Here is a 12,454-nt window from a genome sequence, read left to right on the forward strand (position 1 = left end):
CTCTCTCCCCTCGAACTATCTTTCCATCAGTCTGTCCATCCCTGCTATAGTGAAGAATGTGGTTGACTTTACAGTTTTCATGGCCTTAGGAGAGGTCACAGGTTTATTAGGGTGTGTGCGCACTGGTGTAAAGTAACTAAGTACATTTGCTCAAGTATTGTACTCAAGTAAAATTGAGGCATTTTTTACTTTACCGTATTTCCAATTTTCCGTACTTTTACTTCTACTCCACTACATCTCAGATGCAAATATTGTACTTTTTACTCCACTACAATTATTTGAAGACTTAAGTTACTAGTTACTAGATCTTGTAGATCTGCTATTTTCAAAAGGTTCTTATACATTTTATACATTTGAAAACTTGTGAAATGGGACATTCTGCATAATACTTTTGGTACTTTAAGTACATTTTGATACCAATACCTTTTCTTGTAACAGAGTATTTCTACATTGCAGTATTGATACTTTCACTTAAGTAAAAAACAATTGAGTATTTTTTCAATTTTTGTGCATGCACACACACACACACACACACACACACACACACACACACACACACACACACACACACACACACACACACACACACACATATTAATAGCTGAAGATCATGTCAGGAAATAGTTATCTAGAAGTTTATTTTGGTTCAGAACATGTCACAAGACAGACTCTGTAATGTCATTACTCATGATGTGTTATCAGCAAAGTGTGTGTGTGTGTGTGTGTGTGTGTGTGTGTGTGTGTGTGTGTGTGTGTATGGTGGCAATTCACAAGCTCCTGACTTATGTTAATGATTGAATTGCACATAGATGATGGAATGAAAAGGATGTTTCCTTCAGAAAGAGAGAGAGAGAGAGAGAGAGAGAGAGATGAATGATTGTAGAATTGCAGTAAGACCCACCTTACTGCAAGTACACGCACTCTGGACTAGACAGGCTGGGTTTTCACTGTCATACAACGGGTTTCTCGTTGCACTTTACTCTTCATGTAACTTCCATGAAGCACATGGAACTGAATCAACATGCAGGGAAGGCAGAGCGTTCCTCCAGGTGCTGTATTTTTGGGCCTAAACTTGTCCTCGTGTCCTCCCCAGCCTGGAGCAATATTCCTGTCAGTCACACACACACACACACACACACACACACTCTCAGCCTGCCCTGCAAAAAAAAAAGGTGTGCCTTGGAGCTGTGCCTCTCAATTCATCATCTTTTAAGACCCATTCGATCTGTGTGCATGTGGTTGCATCCAATGTCCCCCCATGCATGTACAGTATGTGTGAGTGTGTGTGTGTGTATTGAACTGAAGTCCTTGCTGCCCAGGCTTGTTAGAGGTGTCATATTCCACTGGGTAATTTTCACCATGCATGCTACCTTGAAATGCTACCAGGTTACCAGATAAAGCACAGGTGCGGCTCATTTTGAACGGAACAATACACACACACACGTCACGCACACATTACGCTACACACAAATGCACAGTTACACACATTGAACTTACAGTACACACAGTCACGAATGCAATACGCAGAACACACAAATACACGCACATGTAAAATGCGCACACACTGACGCATACACACACCCATTCCCCTTGCAACACATGGTGTTGATGAAGCGACCGTGACCAGTGTTGCCATGTCTGCTTATTTTTTTGTGACTTTGGGCTTGTTTTTCTGTAAAGTTCCTTGTAAATATTGGTAGTTGTGGGTTTCAGTTTTTTGGGCGTGTTTCTAAATGTTGTTTAAACCAGTGGTTCTTAAAGGACCAAGGATCCCCAAATTTAATATGCATTTGTCCGCAAAACCCCACCTGAAAATATTTTTTTTGCCAGGGACCCTGTACCAGATTTGTGTTAAAATGTTTCAAAAACATTCCATTCCATTTCATTTTTTTGAAAATAGCCGATCTATGCGACACATTGTGAGCTTGTAGATCGGCTATTTTCAAATAGCCGATGTATATTATATACAGTAGATTCAAAGTGCTCATGTGACCTAGTTGCTTCTTTTGGACTTGTTTTCATAGACCTGGTTGCTTGTTTCTGTCGCAAAATCTGGCAACGCTGACTGCGACTCAGACAGGGATGAGAGAGAGGAGTCTAGCTTAGATCAGGATTCCTTTTTAGCCTCATTTCAGGAAACGATGAATCCAGGAGTCAATTTCAGTTGCAGTCTCTCTTCACTGTTCCTAGGAGCGGTCCAGGTTGGGTTTAAATGCAGCCGTTCTTTGCTGGCTCTGTGAAACACATTCATTATTCATGCTCATCAGACAGCAGCTTTTTAGCTTTGTTTATAAAAAAGAAAAACATTATTTGACTGTTATTCTAAAACAAATGAACCCATTTAGACCGGGAAAGTATCTGTTCATTTTTAGATTTCTTTGGCTATTCAAAAATAGCAGATATACAAGCTCATAGCGCGGCACCGAGTGCTGCGCTATGAGCTTGTATATCTGCTATTTGTTTAGAAAAATTGTGAAAATGTGTGCAAATCTTTAAGTAAATATTATTTTTAAAGCAAACATTTGTAAAATATTTTGTTCCAGGGAACCCCCAGAACCAAAGATTTGAGTTACAAATGTTTGCTTTAAAAATATATATATTCAAAGATTTGCACAAATGTTCACGATTATTCAAAAATAGCAGATATACAAGCTCATATAAGCTCATATATATATATACAAGCACACGGTGCCGCGCTATGAGCTTGTATATCTGCTATTTTTGAATAGCCAAAGAAATCATAAAAATGACACAGATGCGTTCCCGGATTGAATGGGTTAAGTGATCATTTTAATGAAGATTAGGAAAAGGATTTGGCTTTATAGGCTTTTGATGATAGGGGGCAGTTTTGTCTGTCAGTTTATGGCACATGAATTGGGTCAAGTCAGATGACATGACGTGTTTTTTTAGGCAGTTTTTAGGAAAACGTAAGGAAAGCGTACAGTGACGGGAAATTGAAGGAAAGACATGCGACACAGATCTATAGATCTACCGAGATCAAAACGGTGATGTTGAGATTAGCTGGTCCGCGACACCAAAAACAATGTCAGAGAGATTTAAAAAGAAAAATTGTGTCATGTGGATATTGGGATCCACATGGGAACAGTGTGGCTCCAATGTGTATCTGGGACTTCATGTGGCCAGCCTGTGACGCATTGGAGCCCTCACCCTCACAGTACGTTTTAACAGCGGGCGACTCTCGGGCGATCGCCGGCGACATCGTCCAAAAGATAAAGAAAATCCATCTTTTCATCGCCCCCCCCGCCCACTTCGCCCTATCGCCAGTAGTCGCCGGCTCTCATAGACTTTCTTTATCTTTTGGACGATGTCGCCGGCGATCGCCCGAGAGTCGCCCGCTGTTAAAACGTACCGTCACGGTACGTTTTAACAGCGGGCGACTCTCGGGCGATCACCGGCGACATCGTCCAAAAGATAAAGAAAGTCTATGAGAGCCGGCGACTACTGGCGATAGGGCGATGGGCGATGAAAAGATGGATTTTCTTTATCTTTTGGACGATGTCGCCGGTGATCGCCCGAGAGTCGCCCGCTGTTAAAACGTACTGTCAGTGTGTGAGAGTTTATTTATTTTCTCTTCTGTCATTCGTAATGTAGGCTTCAGCCCGATCAGAGTTACACTGATTTCGCTGCTGTCGCGCAGAAACGTATCAAAAGCAGCAGATCCGCTCGAAACGTTTGAGCTTGTCGATCTGCTACTTTTACCGTTTTTGAATTAGAATCCTGAAAAATAGCAACCGTTTTGGACACATGAGGTTTCCACCCGACAGAGACAGTTTCTATTATAAAATCAAAGTAGTAAAACAATATAAAAAAAATAATAGCTACTTATGTTAGTATACTTTGGTGCTGATCCCTCACCCACCCTGCGCACACACACACACACACACACACACAGACACACTCACACTCACACTCACACTCACACACACACACACGTGCTAACAAGATAATCAATAGTTTGCAGCCCTAACTGTGAACCTGAAGACAGACACACAGCCATTCTTTGTTGGACTGTTTGATTTCACATTGAATGGAGTGGATAACAGAAACCTGCTGCACATTTTTAGCCCTTATTCAGCAAAGTGTGTGAAGCCACAGTTATGCTCACTCCGGCTCCCAGAAGACTTAACAGGCCTTTTATATCCGGGAGAGCGCCATTCACAGGAACACGCAAACAGGCGTCGGTTTGTTGGGCTTTCACCTTGTGAGACCCAGTCACCCTTGGCTGTCAGAGAGAGCCCGTTGTTCCAGCTGAAGTCTTGTGAACCCTGGACACTTTCGACAGTTAAACCACTTTTCAACCTGGCGTTGTCTCCTATTTTTGTGCAATTTTTTTACGCAATCATGCACACACGCATGCAACCATGCAATATACTATTGTAATACCAGCCCAGATTGACCGTATGGGGACATTTTTGTGGCATGTTTATAGTCAAGAACGTTGTTTTGTGCCAATATAGTTATAGCTGAAGACAAAAACACTTTTTAATTACAATATTTTGAGTTTTTTTATGGGAGTGTTAATATTCCTTGCAGATAGTATATAACAAATCTAAAGATGTTTCTATTACTCCCTCATCATTTAATAATAATCAAAGTCTTTGTACTTTTAAACTGGCTATAATATAATATTCAGTGGTTTTATTTAATTGATATTTGTATTTTGTACCGTGTGGGTTTTCTCTCTGTGGTGATGCCTTTGTTGAGCCTGTTTTTAATTGGGTTCAGGAACTTCAGGACATTTGCAAGTTACAGCTTGTCTATCTTGTTCAGTGTGTTTTATAGATGAAGAAATAGCTGATCTACAAGCTTACAACGCGTCAAGAAGTGACGCGTTGTAAGCTTGTAGATCTGCTATTTCTGCTTTTTTTGTAATATTTGAAAATGTGTGACATTTTTCAACATGGAAACGATTATGACAATTATGCAAAAATTATTGCGATTATCTCAAATAATTGCGATTAGACGATTATGTAATAATTCTGACAGGCCTACACACTAATATTATTTAACAATTTCAACAATTCTGGAACAACATCATCTAGTATAGCATTAGAAAACAATAATAAAGCAAACAATAATAAAGCAAGTTTGGGCTAATCCCACCTGAAACAGGTTTGGGCGGATAATTAAAAAAATGGATTTGCAACATACCTAGAAGTATACAAAAGACTGCAGTCACTTCAACATTAAATAAGCACTTAAACCCTGTACTGTATACTTAGTTGACAGGAGTCCCCCAGGGGTCCATATATTTGGTCTGGACCTCCTCTACACCAAATCTCTTGGCTGAAAATAGCCATATATGTCTACATGCTATGTGAGCTTGTAGATCTTTAATTCTTTGCAGAATGTTGGCCCACAATAAGGGACACTAGGATCCATGTGGTTAAGTAGTTTGTATTTAACATCATTAAACCACTGTCTTAAAGGAGGAGTTCACCCAAAAAATTACTTATTTTCTATCAATTACACACCCCATAAGGCCTTGATTTCATGGATTATTTTTGTTTTTGTGGCATTCCTAAGACAATAATTTGATGACCGTGTGTATTTCCGGTAGGAGACACAAATAATCTACTTTCTCCTATCGGATACATTAGCCGGTAGGAGACGGGAATCAAATTATTAGCTTAAGAATGCGACAAAAACAAAAAAGAATCCATGGATTCAAGGCTTCATAAGTAATTTTTGGGGTGAACTCCTCCTTTAAGCCCTTAACTCATTGAGTGCCAGAATTAATTCATTAATTAAGTCAGCAGTGCCAGTATTTTTGAGCATTTTTACTAACCTTTCAAGACCCACAGAATATTTAGTTCCAGGACGGTCGACACACAGAGTGTCGCAAAAGACGGAGGAGTGTCTCTGCTTCCATCGGGGGGAAAAAGCGAGTCACCGCGACCCTCCGTTCTGTAGTTATTGGCTGTTGAATATAGCTTGTTCTCGCCAAAAACGCAGAAAAAAACAAGAAAGCTGAGAAAATTGTATTTTTTCTAAATCCTTTAACATTAGATCGGACGGGGCTGGGTTTGTTGTGATCACATTATTTCCGGATCTTACTCTTCTCCAGAAGTCATAGGATCACTCATAGGTTGGCGAACAGCGCCATCTAGCGTAAACACTGAAAACGTCATTGGCACTCTGGCCATCGGAAAAAATGGACGTGTTACACGTCAATGGCACTGAATTTAAGGCTATGTCCACGATGTTACAGGTGTAAGAAATGCTCGTTTATAGAACATTATTAACCCATTAAGACCTGGAACTGTCTCATTTTTAGATTTGAGCTAAAAAGCATTATTTTACACTTTGGGCTATTCAAAAATAGCAGATATACAAGCTCATAGCGCGGCACCGAGTGCCGCGCTACGAGCTTGTAGATCTGCTATTTTTGAAAAATCGTGAAAAAGTGTGCAAATCTTTGAATATATATTATTTTAAAGCGAACATTTTTTAACTCAAATCTTTGCTTCTGGGGGTCCCTGGAACAAAATATTTTGATGGGGGTCCGCGGCCAAATACATATAATTTTGGGGGTCCTTGACATGAAAAAGATTGAGCACCACTGATATAGAAACGTTTTTCAGAATACTGTTGAGATTTAGGAGACATGTAGAATCAGCTTCAGGTCTCAATGGGTTAAACGATGGAGCAATACAACAAGTTTTTGTTTACATGTCCTCTGTTGTCCATCCCCCCCTCTCTCCATCTTTCTCTCTTTGGCTCTCTTCTTCTCTTTGTAAGCCTGCTCTAACTTATTCCATTTAGCTCATTATTCTATTTGCAAACCACATCAGTGGTAAACATCCTCAGCGCCATGGGCTGTTTTCAACGCTTTCCACCACAACTCATGTTGTTCACATTCATAACTGTCATTCACACACACCCAGTCTTATAAAGAAGAGAAAGAAGAAAAGGAAAGGGGAGTATATACAGTATATGCACACGGCATATATAACTCTTGATGCCATTCATCTGGCACCGCTGGGTTTATATATTCAATTAAGTCTGAAAGCTTGAGATCAGCCTTTGGCAGAAGACTGTCTGTGAGCAAAATGCTGTAAATGAAATCGAAAATGTCCTGAGAGAGGACCGGACAGACGTACTGAATTATTAACCACATACACACCCACTCACACACTGACCCCAGCGTGTGTGTGTGTGTGTGTGTGTGTGTGTGTGTGTGTGTGTGTGTGTGTGTGTGTGTGTGTGTGTGTGTGTGTGTGTGTGTGTGTGTGTGTGTGTGTGTGTGTGTGTGTGTGTGTGTGTGTGTGTGTGTGTGTGTGTGTGTGTGTGTGTGTGTGTGTGTGTGTGTGTGTGTGTGTGAACAATCTGAAATCATTGTGCAGAGGGTATATAGGGAGTAATGTTGACAGCACAAGTATGAACAACTCACAGAATTCATCTTGAAACTTGAGTTAAACACAGACCGAGCCTGGCACATAATCACCAATATATGTCGTTGACCAGGGTCCCCTGGGGGTCTATAAAATGTAAATTATTATTATTATTATAAAAAATAATATTTTAAAAAAAAGTTTTTTTTTTCTTAATGTTTACTTGACAGGGACAATACAAAAAACAATGTATCAAGTGCTCGGATCCAATAATATTTTTTTTTGTATTGTCCCTGTCAAATAAACATAAAAAAAAAAGTTTTGATTTAGTTTTAATTCGAATATTAATTTTCATTTTCGAATATACATATTTTCCCCATATTCGAGGAATATTCGAAATTTGAATATTAATTTACCAGCCCTAACAAGCTCACAACGGGTTGCATTGCCATTTGTTTTTAGCTTGTAGATGTACTATTTTCACCAAATATGTGCCTCAGAATTAGGAACACTAGGTGTCGTAGCCATCCTCAGGGCCATTTATCGCTATGAGCTTTGTAGGTCTGCCATTTGGTTTTTATCGTGAAAATGTGTGCAAATCTTTGAATATGTGTATTTTTTTTAGGCGAACATTTGTAACTAAAATCTTTGCTTCTGGGGGTGACCCTGGAACTAAATAATTTGAGATGGGGGTCCGCAGCCAAATGCATATCATTTTGGGGGTCCTTGACATGAAAAGGTTTGAGCACCACTGATATTATAGCAACACATGTTATTCAGAAAACTGTTGGAGCTGACCATGAAAAGGTGATTATGGGTGCATCCCGATTCCACTTCCTCTTAACTTTGTCCTTCTCTCAGCCCTTCACTCCCTCCCTCCCTCCCTCTTATCATTCTTCAAATTCCTCCCTCTTTCATCCTCAGGGCCATTTGTTATCTAGGTCAGTGGTTGGATGTTGTGGGGAAGACATTGACTGGACAGCCCGAGGGGGACACACTCACCCTGTGGGGTACAGTCCCTATAGAGCATCGGTTCTCAAAGTGGGTTCCGGGGACCTCCAGGGGTCCCTAGGGGGGTTCCAGGGGGTCCCCAGCAAAATGTCTTAATATAGCATCACAATAATTTTAACCACTTTAACCTTTAATTCTAAGGCTATTCAAAAATAGCAGATATACGAGCTCATAGCGCGGCACAGAGTGCCGCGCTATGAGCTTGTAGATCTGCTATTTTTTTTAAATCGTGAAAATTTGTGCAAACCTTTGAATTTATATTTTTTAAAGCGAACATTTTTAATTCAAATCTTTGCTTCTGGGGGTTCCTGGAACAAAATATTTTGAGATGGCTGTCAAATACATATCATTTTGGGGGTCCTTGACATGAAAAAGTTTGAACTGTACTGTACAACTGGGTGACCCCCCCCCCCCCCCCTTGAGCGAGACACTGAACCCCCTAACTGCGCATTGATGAGCAGGTTGGTGCCTTGGCATGGTTTCCTCTGCCATCGGTGTGTTGCTTTTTGAAGAGGTCTATTTTTGCTTTATTGACATATAGAACAGTGAAGAGAGACAGGAAACCAAGGGGGTGAGGGGGTGGTGGGGGGGGGGTCATGCAGCACAATTGAGCCAGGGATGTTGTGGTTATGGTCGAGGTTCTTTAACCGGTCAATCTGTGCTTTCCACAAGGAACTGTGTAGACTTGAGACAAAGTTTGCGATGACCGGACAAAATAAATGATTATGGTGGCTACTTATTTTTTATTTACAGACACATACTGTAGACACACAGACACACGCACGCACGCATGCACGCACGCACGCACGCACGCACGCACACAGGAAGTAAGAGTCAAATAATAAGATATATAAGAAGAAGAAGTTATTAAGAATTGCAGTATATATTATATAATTAATATTGTGAAGAATTAAATTATAAGCATAAGAGTCAGCTAACCAGGATATCCTGCTATTAGGCCCGGTACACTGATGTTCATAGCAGATGCTGTGTCTGCTTTACTGTTTTGTCTTTTATTGCTTTAGCCCAGTTTCTCTTTGATGATATTTGGAACATTGGGTTTGTGCATGCAGGGGAGGGAGGGATATCGGTGGTCCTAATATATGAAGACGCATACATTAACATACACACACACAGGTGTGTACGCTCAATAATACCACCGGCATACCGCGGCTTCACCACGCGGCGGACACATTCAGCGAGGGGAGCAACACTTAACCACGCAAACCTTACGTGGTTAAGCGGCGTTCCCCAGGGCTCTATTGTTTTTTCTGTTTTCTGTTATTGTGCGGAAAACTTTCGCAGAAAATTGCAGAACGACAGGCTCACAACGCGTCGCAACGCAACGCGTTGTGAGCTTGTTGATCTGCTAATTTCTGCAAAACGGATGCCAGGGTTTAAAGGGATAGTTCACCCCCAAAATGACTTTTTTTCTATCGATTACACACCCCATGGAGACTTGAATTCAATTTTTTTGGGTGAACTAACCCTTTAAGTGGTTATCAAACTAAATGGATAGAGTCAAAGCTGATGGTTATCATCCATCATATTTACATACAGCGTAGTTTCTCCAGGGCTCTCTCTCTTTTTTTAAAACCCCTTTTTCTCCCCAATTTAGTCGCCAATTGATTCCTCCCCACACACATTTCTGTGTGTTGTCACTGCTGTCCTCCTGAGCCCCCCCCCACCTGCTAGTGAGGAGCCCCCACCGGGAGGACGTAGAGCCTTCGTCCTATACTCCTCCCGCCAAACACTCCCTGCCAACAGGTGCCGCCCCACAGCCCTGTTGGATTACTTGGCAGTGACAAATACCACCCTCCCTGCCATGGCTTCCCCCCTCCCCCGAACACGGGCCAATTGTGTTCGTATGTACACGCTGGACAAAGCCGGATGCACCGCGTTGGATTTTAACCCCCAGACTCCGTGGCTTCTCCAGGGCTCCTGACTAACTGTTTAGTTAGTCCTTGGATCTTTCTTAAGTTCTGTTTTTCATACTTGGATGTCAGCCTACTACAACAAGCTGAAGGAATTTAAATGTGTTGACCTAACTTTTTAGTTAGTTGCACTGGTGCGTCTAACTTTTTAATATACGTACCTATGTATATTAACCAGCATATCATTTAGGTGAACACACACACACACGCACACGCACACGCACACACACACACACACACACACACACACACACACACACACACACGCACGCTTACAGACACAGACGCAGACACAGACGCAGACATAGACATAGACAGACCTGCTAAATTTACGGTGCACTGGTGTGACCAATGAACATTTTTAGTTGCAGCTGGACAGAGTTTTTGGGTGCATGCGTGCCCAGAATGGGAGCCCTGTAGCCCCTTGTTGACCAAGACAAAACATTCGTACATATTTTCCCAGAATGGGGTCCCAGTTCAAATATGATTAATTTTGTGGGTCGTGGCCTGAAAAGTTTGAGAACCCTTGTATAAGCGTTCACATCTGGGAGTTGTAGTTTCTGAGTACTACAACCACAGTCAGTCCACTCCACTCCACTGCAGGTTTTGGGGGGGTCGGTACCTCGCTGATGATGACCCTCATCAAGGCCCCATAGGCTGAAACGCATCAGTTTACAAACACGGTAGTTTTTTTCTGTAGTGCTGCCTGCAAGTGTTGCATGATTCTCCTCCGGTTCAGTGCCTTGCTCATTGGCATTTTTCCACAGTAAGTGTTAAGTCATGCAGCCCCCTGCTCGCCCCCCTATAGTGAGATTTTCCCAGCGGGTCTGGGGAGTCAAACCAGCCGCATTTCCGGTCGCAAGTCATTACGTAATAATAACACTGTTACCATCTCTCTCACCCCCAGCAGTGTTCGCAACTGCATGGGTGACTTTGGAACCGAAACTCTGTGTGTGTGTGCGCGTGCGTGTGCGTGTGCGTGTGCGTGTGCGTGTGCGTGTGCGTGCGTGTGCGTGTGTCCGGGCTCCAGCAGCTACCCGGGGCCAACCCAAACAAACCACAATCCGCTGGCATGGGGAGCAAGGGACAGACAGAGAGAGAGAGAGTATGTGTGTGTGAGTGTTTAAGCTCTCATCCGCTGTGTCCCGCCTGCTCCAAAAATAACCCCCTGCTAAGAATATTTAATCCCTTGGCTACCGTCTCACACCACGACGCACACACATGTGCGCGCATATAAACTCCAGGACGCACACATACTGTATACATTCATGCACGCACGCACACACACACACACACGCGGAGGAGGCCTTTCCTCATCGACAGGCTGTCAAAACTCAGGCTTAGTGCGGGTAATCTAGTACGGGGCGTGTGTGTGTGTAATGTGTGTGTGTGTGTGTGTGGTGTGGCCGGTGGGTGATTTGGGTCTTAAATAGGGTACCTCTTGGAGGGGTGGTGGGGGGGGGGCTGGGGATTACCCCAGGATGGTGGTTTTAAGGGGGGGGGGAGGGAGAGGAGGAAGGGAAGTAGTTGGCCTGTGTTTTCATCGTGCCGTCCTCGTTCTCATTCATTCATATTGTCGGACCTTTTCCTGTTTTTTCCCCGCTCTACCCCCGCGGTCGCTTTGCGTCCATTACTTCCTTCCAGCTTTCCTCTCCAGCATGATTTCCTACATACACACATTCCTGTTGCCTGATTTGTACTTGGCTGTGTTTGTCGTATCGTCTCTTGACTCTATGTCGGGGTGGGAAACCACAAAGGGACTCAAAAGCAACCAAAACGGATTCAAAGCATCAAAAGTAGCAGATCTACGAGCTCAAAACGCGCCGCTTCGCGCCGCGTTTCGAGCTTGTAGATCTGCTACTTTTGATGCTTTTGTGTGACGCTGTAGTGTGATCAAGCAGGGCGTTAATTTACGAAAAAACACAAAAAGTTAGAATGTGAAAAGACTAAAGAGGTTTCTGCCCCGACAGCAACGATATGCAGGGATCAAAAGGGATCCTGCCGTTTCCTACACACTTTGTCTTCCTCTCAGTTTTCCTACTGTCTGTCTCTCCTACACTGTCTCCCTCTCAACTCTCAGCTTAATTACTGTCTGTCTCTCCTACACTGTCTCCCTCTCATCTTTCCCACTGTCCGTCTCTCCTACACTGTCTC

The 12,454-nt window shown here is 42.6% G+C and overlaps 1 protein-coding gene across 2 annotated transcripts in view; it reads left to right on the top strand.

Annotated features, from left to right (window-relative positions):
- LOC308091143 (rho GTPase-activating protein 26-like) overlaps window positions 1-12,454 on the top strand; it is a 154,896-nt gene that overhangs the window by 24,419 nt on the left and 118,023 nt on the right. The gene's annotated exons all lie outside the window — the stretch shown is intronic.

Source organism: Gymnoscopelus braueri (assembly GCF_963280865.1).
Source record: "Gymnoscopelus braueri genome assembly, chromosome: 8".
NCBI lineage: Eukaryota > Metazoa > Chordata > Actinopteri > Myctophiformes > Myctophidae > Gymnoscopelus > Gymnoscopelus braueri.